This window comes from Gastrolobium bilobum, unplaced genomic scaffold (assembly GCF_033153095.1).
Source record: "Gastrolobium bilobum isolate Gb01-03AN ecotype WA unplaced genomic scaffold, APGP_CSIRO_Gbil_v1 utg803, whole genome shotgun sequence".
Lineage (NCBI taxonomy): Eukaryota > Viridiplantae > Streptophyta > Magnoliopsida > Fabales > Fabaceae > Gastrolobium > Gastrolobium bilobum.
In genome coordinates, this window is record NW_026897871.1 from 223,313 (window position 1) to 233,450 (window position 10,138).

The 10,138-nt window shown below is 36.0% G+C and overlaps 1 pseudogene; it reads left to right on the forward strand.

Moving 5' to 3' along the window:
- The first annotated feature begins 210 nt into the window (after positions 1-210).
- LOC133310935 (pentatricopeptide repeat-containing protein At4g02750-like) lies at positions 211-9,021 on the forward strand (annotated as a pseudogene).
- Positions 9,022-10,138: the final 1,117 nt, after the last annotated feature.

The window sequence follows — 10,138 nt, forward strand, 5'->3', positions numbered from 1 at the left end:
GTTGGAAAAATGTGAAATCCTATAATTGGGTTTTGTTGGTTATGGAACCACTTAGCTATATTAAATAAGTGTTGTAAAGCATATGTTAAGGGTCCTATATGTTAATTCTTAAAAGAAAGTAGTAATGACTTGTTGTTTGACATTTAATTGGCATTTGATTTGTGTATTGAATGTTTGACATTGATTCCTTCTCATGGCATTTAATCGAACAAAGCCATTACTGCCCACATGCACAATGGTCGCTGCGACTGCACTCTTCGTGTTTTCAATCGCATGCCCTATCTCTTGCAGTGCTATGATTTCTAGGTATATTTGGATGAGAGAACCCTTTGGCAAGATGCCTGAAAGGAACTTGAGATCTTGGAATGAAATGCTCAGTGGCTATGTTAGGAACGGCAGGATTGGGGATGCCCATAAATTTTTTGACTTAATTCCTAAAAAGCATATTGTTTTGTGGAGTCCTATATTAAAAGGTTATGCTTAGAATGGGTATATTGATGAGGCAAAGAAGATTTTTTATAGGATGCCTGCTAAGGATGAGTTCTCCTACTATGTGTGATGCTTTGACCATATGCTCGAAAAGAGAGAACTGAGGAGGCTTGTCGGTTTTTTGTGTCAAGATCAGGCTGGAAAGAGGTTGCCTACAACACAATGATTACATGTCATGTCCGACGTTAAAATATGTCAGAATCTAGGAGATTGTTTGATAAATCTGGAGGACGTAATGTGAGCGCGTGTAAAACAATGATGCTTAAATTTTAATAAGATGACTCCAAAAGATGAAAGTGTATACTCTCCGATGATTAATGGTTTTGCTCGTGATGGTTGTTATTGAGATGATTTGGATACTTTTAAAGATATAGAAAAGGATGAAAAAAGTTTAAATATGGCCTCCTGTAGTAGTGTTTTGAAAATATGTGCTAATATTGGCGTTTTGGACTTAGGTAAACAAGTCTATGAGCAGGCGGTGAAGACGGGCTTCGAGACTGGTTGTTTTGTTGGCAATGCTCTACTTGTTATGTATTTTAAGTGTGGCTCTATAGTTGAAGCCAATATTGTGTTTGAAACATTAGAGGAGAAAGACATTGACTGTTGGAACACAATGATAGGTGGTTATGGTAGACATGGATTTGGCAGATAGGCTTTAATGCTATTTGAGTCAATGAAGACAGCAGTAGGTGTTAAACCTAATGACATTACTATGGTATATATTTTAAACATTTCATATGCATTTAGATTTTATATAGAGCTTGCCTTTAGCATGAATTTCTACTCCCTTAAACTGTTGTATGCGAGTGTGAACCATTGTTATTAATCATAATTTGTATTTTACTAATTGTTTGTTTGCAATTCAGTCGTATTCCTTTTGACCCTATCCTACATGTAATAACATTTTGCTGATTCTTCTTTAAATCGTGTTTCAGGTTGGTATTCTGTCTACCTGTAGTCACACTGGCTTGATAGATAGGGGAATTAAATATTTTTATTCCATGGAAAAAGATTACGGTGTAATGCCAACTTTACACCATTATAATTGCATTATTGATCTTCTTGGCAGAGCTGGCTGCTTGGAACAAGCACTGAAATTAATGAGAAACATGCCTTTTGAGCCAAATTCTATAATATGGGGAACCACACTAGGTGCAAGCCGGATTCATGGAAATATTGAAGTTGGTGAGATGGCTGCTGCAAAGCTTTTTGAGGTGGATCCTCATAACCCGGGAGTGTATATCCTTTCAAATCTTTACGCAGCTGGAGACAGATGGGTTGATGTTGGTAAGATGAGATCAATGATAAGGAATGTTAGTATTAAAAAAAGATACCTGACTGTAGTTGGGTTAGGGTACAAAACAAGATTCATACATTCATGGTCGGGGTTTTCTAAAACAGTCATGAATGATGAAACCGTTACTATTCATGTCTTTGATTCTCTAAAACAGTCTTCTCACAAAGACGATAGTTTTAGTCTTGAAGTCTTAAGGAAAGAAAAAAATGTAGCGGTTGAGATTCCTGAAAAAGCATAGGATTACAAAGAAGATGGTACCTCAAAAGTGGATTTAAATGATCTTCCTCAAACTCTGAAAGATGATGACAAACCTGGGAGGAAAACCCAAGGGAGGCGTCATCCTATACTGAAGAAGGTACTAAAAAAAGATGTGGTCAAACTTTTTGATACTAGTTGGAGGATGGGTGTGAATCACTGGAAGCTGAAGTTTGACAAGAGACACCGAGACTCTATCTCTCAGAAAAACCAACGCTTCAAAGAGTTCTTAACATGGCTTCATGGTATGGAACAAATCTGGGAATGCTGGTCTCATACACCAAAGCATCCAGTATCACCGGACCTTCCATTTGCTGAGTCATCCCACGCTGCTGAGGGGGATGACATGGATGATTGATATCTCCTTGCTGACGGAGATTTTGTATATTAGTTTATGTTTCTGTTTCGTATTATTTTTTTAGTTATTTTGTGTTGGTATATCTCTTTCTGATGTTTTAATATTCGCATTATAGTTTATCCTATATGCCACTGTTTGTTCCTTTGTGCAGGTTTTTCTTCCTTCTTGTGGTTTCATTATTGCTGAGGACAACAATTCTCTAAATCTGGGAATGGTAGACTTGCACCTTAGAACTGCAATTTTTCTATCAGGGGAGATATTCTAATCTTTTAATTTTCTTAGTTATTTTTGTAGTTATTTTGTGTGCTATTTTAAAAAAAAATGTTTATGAGCAAGTCCCAGGTTTAAATATGCTTTCCCTAGTTAACTTGACTGATTCATCATAGAAAACATGTTTTGTATGAACTTCTGGCATGATATTGTATGGGCATGAGTAGATTTCATGATTGCTCGTTTGTCTAAATTTTGTGCTTGAATGATTAATGATGCCTGATGTTCTTTTGGAAGTCTAGCTTGACATCATAGCTGGTGAGGTTTTGTGCTTAAACACTTATTTTATTTTGAGAGACCTCACTGTGATAGCATTCTAGAACTTGCTCTGTTTCTCTATTATGCATGCATTGGTTGATATGATAAAGGCATTTTGTTCTTGTTAGCTATTGGCCAAAAATAACCCACCTGTATGAATTTTTCCATTGCTAACCCCTTTGAGCCTGAGCCTTTTTTTCATAATTCCTGCTGATTGCTTAACCTCTATCCAAGTAACTTACCTTGATTGAGATTGAATTACTGAAATGTTGAAAATAAAACAAAGAAATTGAGGTAAGCTCCACAAAGGTCAAGTAATTAAGGGAGGCAAAATTTCATATGTGACCTTAAAACAAAGGTAGAAAAAAGAAAAAGCAAGAAAATGAAAAAGGGTGAATGTGCATAAAAGGTGGCTGAAAGGAATTAATTCCTGAAATTCTGTGGGAATGTTAATGGAGAAAAAACCATTGAGTTGAATGTGTTAAAGTGAAATAATACCAGTTTTTCAATCTCATTGTTGTTTGAGCCACTGTCCATATATTCCTACCATTTAACCCGGCCAAGTTACAACTTGTGAAGTCCTTTTGATCAATTGATGCATGTGTTTGATTCTTCATTTTTAAGAATTTTTTAGAATATGGTCAAGCTTATGGTAGTGTTATTGCTGTGATGGATTGAGTGATTGTTACTCCCCCAAACACTTGAGTGCTGAGCGTTATATGTTTATCTTGGTGAGGGGTGTTCAAGCTAGCCACTAACATTTTCATGAGAATAGAAGGCATTGTTAGGAGTTCTTTGAATTGATTCAGTCATGCTTAGCATAGTGATCTATTGATTGTCTGTGTGATGTTATGTTGGATTAATTAAATATGTCCTGAATTGAGTCTTGTACATTGCTGGGGACAACAACATTTAAATCTGGAAATGGTTTGATGTGCCTCTGGCAAGTGTGGTTTTCTGTGTTAAAATTGATAAGAATTGAGTCATAAAAGAGCAATTTAAATATATATTTGCTAATTATATTGATTCTTTCTTTTCAATAATATTTCTCACCTATTGATTGTGTTTTTACAGGAAAAAGAAGTGAAAATTATAAAAAGCCTATTAACGTAATTCTACACCGGAGCAGCACACTACAAATTCCAGAAGCATGGCGCGAACCTGCGGCACACTAGCGCACACCCGCGCCAGTTTACGGAATTCACAGCAGTACTTCGAACGTGGCGCCAATCGGCGCCAGATTCTGGAAAAGCAAAAAGGTCACAGAACCATGGCGCCCAGTGGCGCCAACTAGCGCCAAATCCATGGCCAAATTCCCACGCCAACTTGCGCCAATTTAGAAAGAAGAATGGCGCCTAGTGGCGCCACTTTTGAAGCCTTCCAGCACCATTTTACGTGAAAAATTGTTCCAACTTTTGTTTTAGACAAAGGCATGGTGCGAAGTAGCGCCACACCAGCGCCAACTGGCGCCGGTTTGCAGGAAATTTTACCATGCTGTGCGAGGGCAATTTTGGAAAAATAGAAAAGACTTATAAATAGGATCCTTATGACAGAATTAGGGATCCATACCTATTCTACTGAGAGAGACGACGATGGTGCTCCGAGAGGAATCTGAAGATCAAGTTTCTTTTCTTCTTCTTCGTTTAATTTATCAGGTTTATTTTTTTATTGAATATTGGATTTTTAGCCATGATTATTTTTGGCTAGTTTACTTTTATTGTAGTTAGGGTCACAAATCTTATGTGAACCTTTGTTACGACGGATTGGTTTATTTCTACTCGTTTATATAAAGTTCTTTATCTTTACCTTGTGCGAAATTTATATTCTCTTTATTAGAATTGATCAATCTGATAGTTGAGGATAGTTTGAGGGTTAGAACCCTAGATTGGAATATTGGAGTTTTCATCCTGAAAGGGGGTAGTATAACGGTTCGTATGCATGCTAGGAATAGATGCTTTAATTATCGTGTTCATTACAGATGCTTTAATTATCATGTTCATTGCTTAATTCTCAAGAGGGCTTGCTAAGGGATTAGGATTCCAATTGAGATTAAAGGGTTAAATTGCCAAGGGATTGGAATTTAACTAATTAATTTTAGATGATAATTATCTGAGTATTTATATAATTGAATATTTTTAAATCAATCCAAAGTAATAAGTGGGGATCATAAGGTGAGTGCGCTCTAGCTACAATGCTTTTTTCACATTTACAAAAATCAATTCTCAATTTATTGTTCTATTTCTCATAAACAAAATTACAAAAACAAGTCTTTATTTTTTTTGGTAAATAAAACAAGTCTTTATTATTAGTTCTCACTTTTACACAAATCGACAATATTTGTCAAAAACCATTTGAACTCATCCATTCTTGAAAGGAATATTAATTGATATTCGACCCAATCCCTGTGGAGACGATACTCTACTTACTTTCTATATTACTTGTGCGATCTGTATACTTGCCGGAGAGCATCACCTCACTATCCAATAGGCATCATAGCCTTTTTCTCATGCACACATACGAATACCAATTAGATTACATCAATGTACAAGTATACAAATGCTTACCAAATGTAACAGTTGGGACATAACTATTACAAGTACACATGATCCATACTCTTGCATAAATTCTAAAACATGAATATACAAAATCATGCTTAAAGGCTAAGTCCTCCAAATAAAAAATACAACATAATGTATCAAATGGACTATCCATATACAATTATCCATAACAGCATACAATAGAGCTCAGTCTACAATGGTCTCCTATCAATAGACACTCTCACATTATTTGTACCAGTACTTGAAAGGGGGTCCCCGAAACGTAAAGTGAGATAAACATCCCAGTAAACTAGGGGCTCTTGGAGGATTCCTCCGCCCCAAAGTTCACTTCAGGCATAACAAGCAATGACATAATACAGTATGCATGCAGTATGTACAATAATAGGCCAATGCCCCTCTTGGTGCTCACACAGTCCACAGGGCAAGACAAACAATCGTACTGGCCAGAGAACAATGTATGCATTATGCTAACATGCAACGTACCTGTAGGCATTACGCAACCATGTAACCTACCGTGAGAATTATGCAACCATGTAACCTACCGTAGGAATTATGCAACCACGCAACCTACCCGCATACATCTTGGAGCACAACACAGGGTGCGACTTACACCAATCATACGCAGCACAACAAGCAACACATAATATGCATTATATTATAATCTATTGCATCAACCATATAAACCAACACCCATCACTGGGTTTGGTGGAACAAAAAGGGATAAATCTCAAGGTCTGAAAGCTTACCTGCATAGCTCTTAACCAATGCTTACTCTAAGCACAAGAATTCCCTCACAAGGAATTCACTCCAGTCCATTGCTCAATATCCAAAGCATGTAAACAATTTCCTATGAACAATATCTATTCACAAGGCAAGTTTGCAATCGATCAAATGCAAACACATGAATATCTCTGTATTGATCACAATATATGTAATTCCATCACATACTCTATAATGTTAGGAACTCACCTTCACTTGAATCACTCAAGATTCAATGTTAAGCGTCATAGAACCTTCGAATGCTTGATTCCTCACCTCTTGTCCACTTGTTTCAAGCCTAGAAATCAAATGAACATAATCATTGTCTATCAAACACGGCACATTACTTGCAATTGCAAGAATTCCAACACTTTATCATGTGCACATTTTCGAAAATAAAGATGATGATCAAAACAACTAATTTAATGCATTCCCACCGTTAAAATCACTCCCTGAACGTTTTCTCCAACATGCATCAAGTCCAATTCATGCTTGAAGACCCACCTCCAAGGTCACATTTCCATGAAATTTTCCAAAATATCAAGGTGTGGTAAAACAATGTTCTAAATACATTTTCATCGTTTATTGTACTCCCTTTACATTTTTCCCAACATACAACAAACCTCATTCAAACTCCAACATACCCAATCCCACACAACATTTCCATGAAATCCTAGAAATTCAACTCCATGAAAATCAACAAAAGGAGAGGGTTTCTTACCATCCATCGCACCACAATGACCCAAGGGATGATTATCAAGCCTCCAATGAGCCAAAGCATCATTCATTCCTCCACAAATATCATTGGGTCGCCACTTTGATAGAGAAAAATCTCCCCATACAGTGGTCTTCAAAGGGGTTTCTTTGGTGGGTTGTGTTCACCTTGTGATTATACACAATTTTGAAGTTAGAACCAATTGATTTCACTTACTCTAGCCCACTCTAGGTTTTTCAAGCTTTTCTTTCTCCTAAAAATGGCTCCTCTGTGTTTTATTTTCTCTTTTTGGTCGAACGACTCTGTTCTTGCCTAATTTTAACAAAACATGCGTTTATTCGTTGGGTAGTTCGCTCTAGCGAGCTCACATCTTGCTCGTTGAGCTGCTCACTCTAACGAATTAATTCAACGCTCGACGAACACCTCACTCTATGTGTATAAATATCACAGTCATTCATGGATTTCTATTGGCTGGTAGCACCAAACAAATGGTGCAACAGTAGTATATTAGATATTTCCATAGTTTTAGATATCTCAAACGAGTCTCCCTCTCTCAAGGATGATGAGTTACCCTTTTGTTCAAACTTCAACGTGTTTTGGAATCCTTCGTCAAGCCGCAGTTCCCCACCGATGAATCAAACCGAATATGCTAATTAGCACCTTGGGATATTCTTTGGCTGTCTCCACATTATATCATTGCGAGCTATTGGGTTCGCTGACTTTTGTACAAATGGGACGAGAGTCGTCTTGTCTTTTTTAAGTGATATATTCATCCGCTTTGGGTGAGTGTGTTAATGCCCCATTTTGGACTGGATCGAATGCAATAGATTAAATTGATGCAATAGATTAAAGTAATTGGAATATACGTAATTCCACATTGCTTTCACTTTACCTCAAACCTCGTTGCCAGAGTCTAAAGTTGAGAGACGGTTTCACTTTATCCATTTGGGAAATAAAAAACCTAACTGTGTGTTCCATTCTCGATTTTCAACCCATCTTTTAATTGTTCGAATCATTTTCTTGTATTTAATTGTTTCTTGGCATTTGTTCTTTTATAATTACTATTTCAATCAATTCCATAAATATTTTAATGTTTTTGGCAAAAAAAATATTCAAAATGAAAAAAATTATAGGTATTCATCTGTTATAAAAAAACTATATAATGGTAAATAATTTTTTGTAGTTCCATGTATATACCTCAAATTTAACAAAAATAATTACTCTTCCGCCTCTACATTCTTCAAGACGCCAAAACTGCTCCCCAATAACCGCGTCTTTCGAGTACGTAATTTTTTATTTGCATGCCAAATATAATAAGAGCTAGAAAATAAATAATAAAATAGAAGGGTAGAATATGAGTTGAAGTAGGTATTAAGATTGTTTTCTGTTTAACCCAAATCAATTTAATTATTGTGATGTAAAAAAATATTTAATACAAAATAATATTATTATAAACAACATCCTGGATAAAATATAAATAACTCCTCGCGATATTTTGATTTGTGAGTGTGGGAATGGGAAATCTTTTTATAAACAATTTTTTTTTATGATAAAAGATATCTATATTTTAAAAATGAAAGCCAACTTGATTGCATATTCCTAATTAACTCAAATATGATTAACTTGGAGTCATTCGTGTCAATAAATAAAATTTCCTTATAGCAATGCTATTTGGAGGACAAGTTTTGAGGATGGTCATGTTAAGATCCTTCCTAGGATTAACAGTGATCATAGTCCTTTACTGATAACTTTGTCTTCTGAAAATAAAGTTTGGAAGGATAGGCCATTCAGGTTTCATGCTTTTTGACAAGATCATACTCTTTTTAACAACTTCCTCAAGGATAATTGGTGTGGTGATGGGAAAATTTTGGAGAGTCTTAAAATGTTAACTCATTGCATAAAAGAGTGGAATGTGAAGGTGTTTGGTAATATAAGGGTCATGAAAAATGGACTTATGAACAGATTGGAGGGTATTCAGAAAGAAATTTCAGATGATAATAAGGGGTATTTGGAGAAGATTGAAAGGAAGCTTAAAGTAGAACTTGAGGAAGTGCTTGACTAAGAAGAAAAGTTATGGTTTGAGAAGTCAAGAGCTGAGTGGATCAATCAGGGAGATAGAAATACAAGTTATTATCACACTAAGACTATAATAAAAAGGAAGCATGGAAGAATCATTGAGCTAAAGGATACAAATGGAGTTATAGTAAAAGGTGATGATGGTATGAAGAACTCGTTTTTTAATTTTTTTCAATAATCTTTTTCATGAGGATACCATCCAGCGTGAATGGATGAGCACTAATTGGCCGGGGAATCATATTGAAGCTAAGGAGGACTTAAGGAGACAGGTTACTAAAGAGGAAGTCAAGAAAGCTTTCTGGTCTAAAGCACTTGGGGAAGATGGTTATACGGCTTTGTTCTTTCAAAAAAATTGGGAGTTGATAGGGGATCAGGTTTGGAGTGCTTTTCAGTATTATATACAGAATCCTCTAGTCGTTGAGGAGATAAATGGTACTTTGGTTACTTTAATTCCCAAGATTCAAAAACCGAATTTGGTGTCTCAATTTAGGCCTATCTCCTTATGCAATGTGATTTATAAAGGGATGAGTAAAGTTATAGTTGGAAGACTGAAGGGAGTTATGGAAAATCTAATCTCAGTTAACCAAGCAAGTTTTGTGCCCAACCGGAATCTTCAAGATAACATAATAGTGGCAAAGGAATTTATTCACACGATGGCCAAGCTTAAAGGAAGGAGGGGCAGTATGGCAATCAAGATTGATCTTGAGAAAGCTTATGATAAGCTTAGTTGGTCCTTCATTAATAAGGTCCTGGTAGAAATTGACCTTTCTTCTTGGATGATTGAGTTCATAATGGCAGCTATCACAACTAACAGATTTTCATATTCTTGTTAATGGTGGTATGACAGATACTATAAGTCCAGGAAGAGGAATTCGACAGGGGGACTATCTTTCCCCCTATATTTTTGTTTTATGTGTTGAAAAATTATCCCATCTCATCTCTCAAAGGGTGAATAATGGTGTTTGGAAGCCAATAAAAGTCAGTAGAAAGGGTCCAATAATCTCACATCTTATGTTTGCAGATGATATTGTTTTATTTGCTGATGCCTCGATGGAACAAGCTCTAATGGTTAGAGATTGTTTGGATCAGTTTTGCAGGATGTC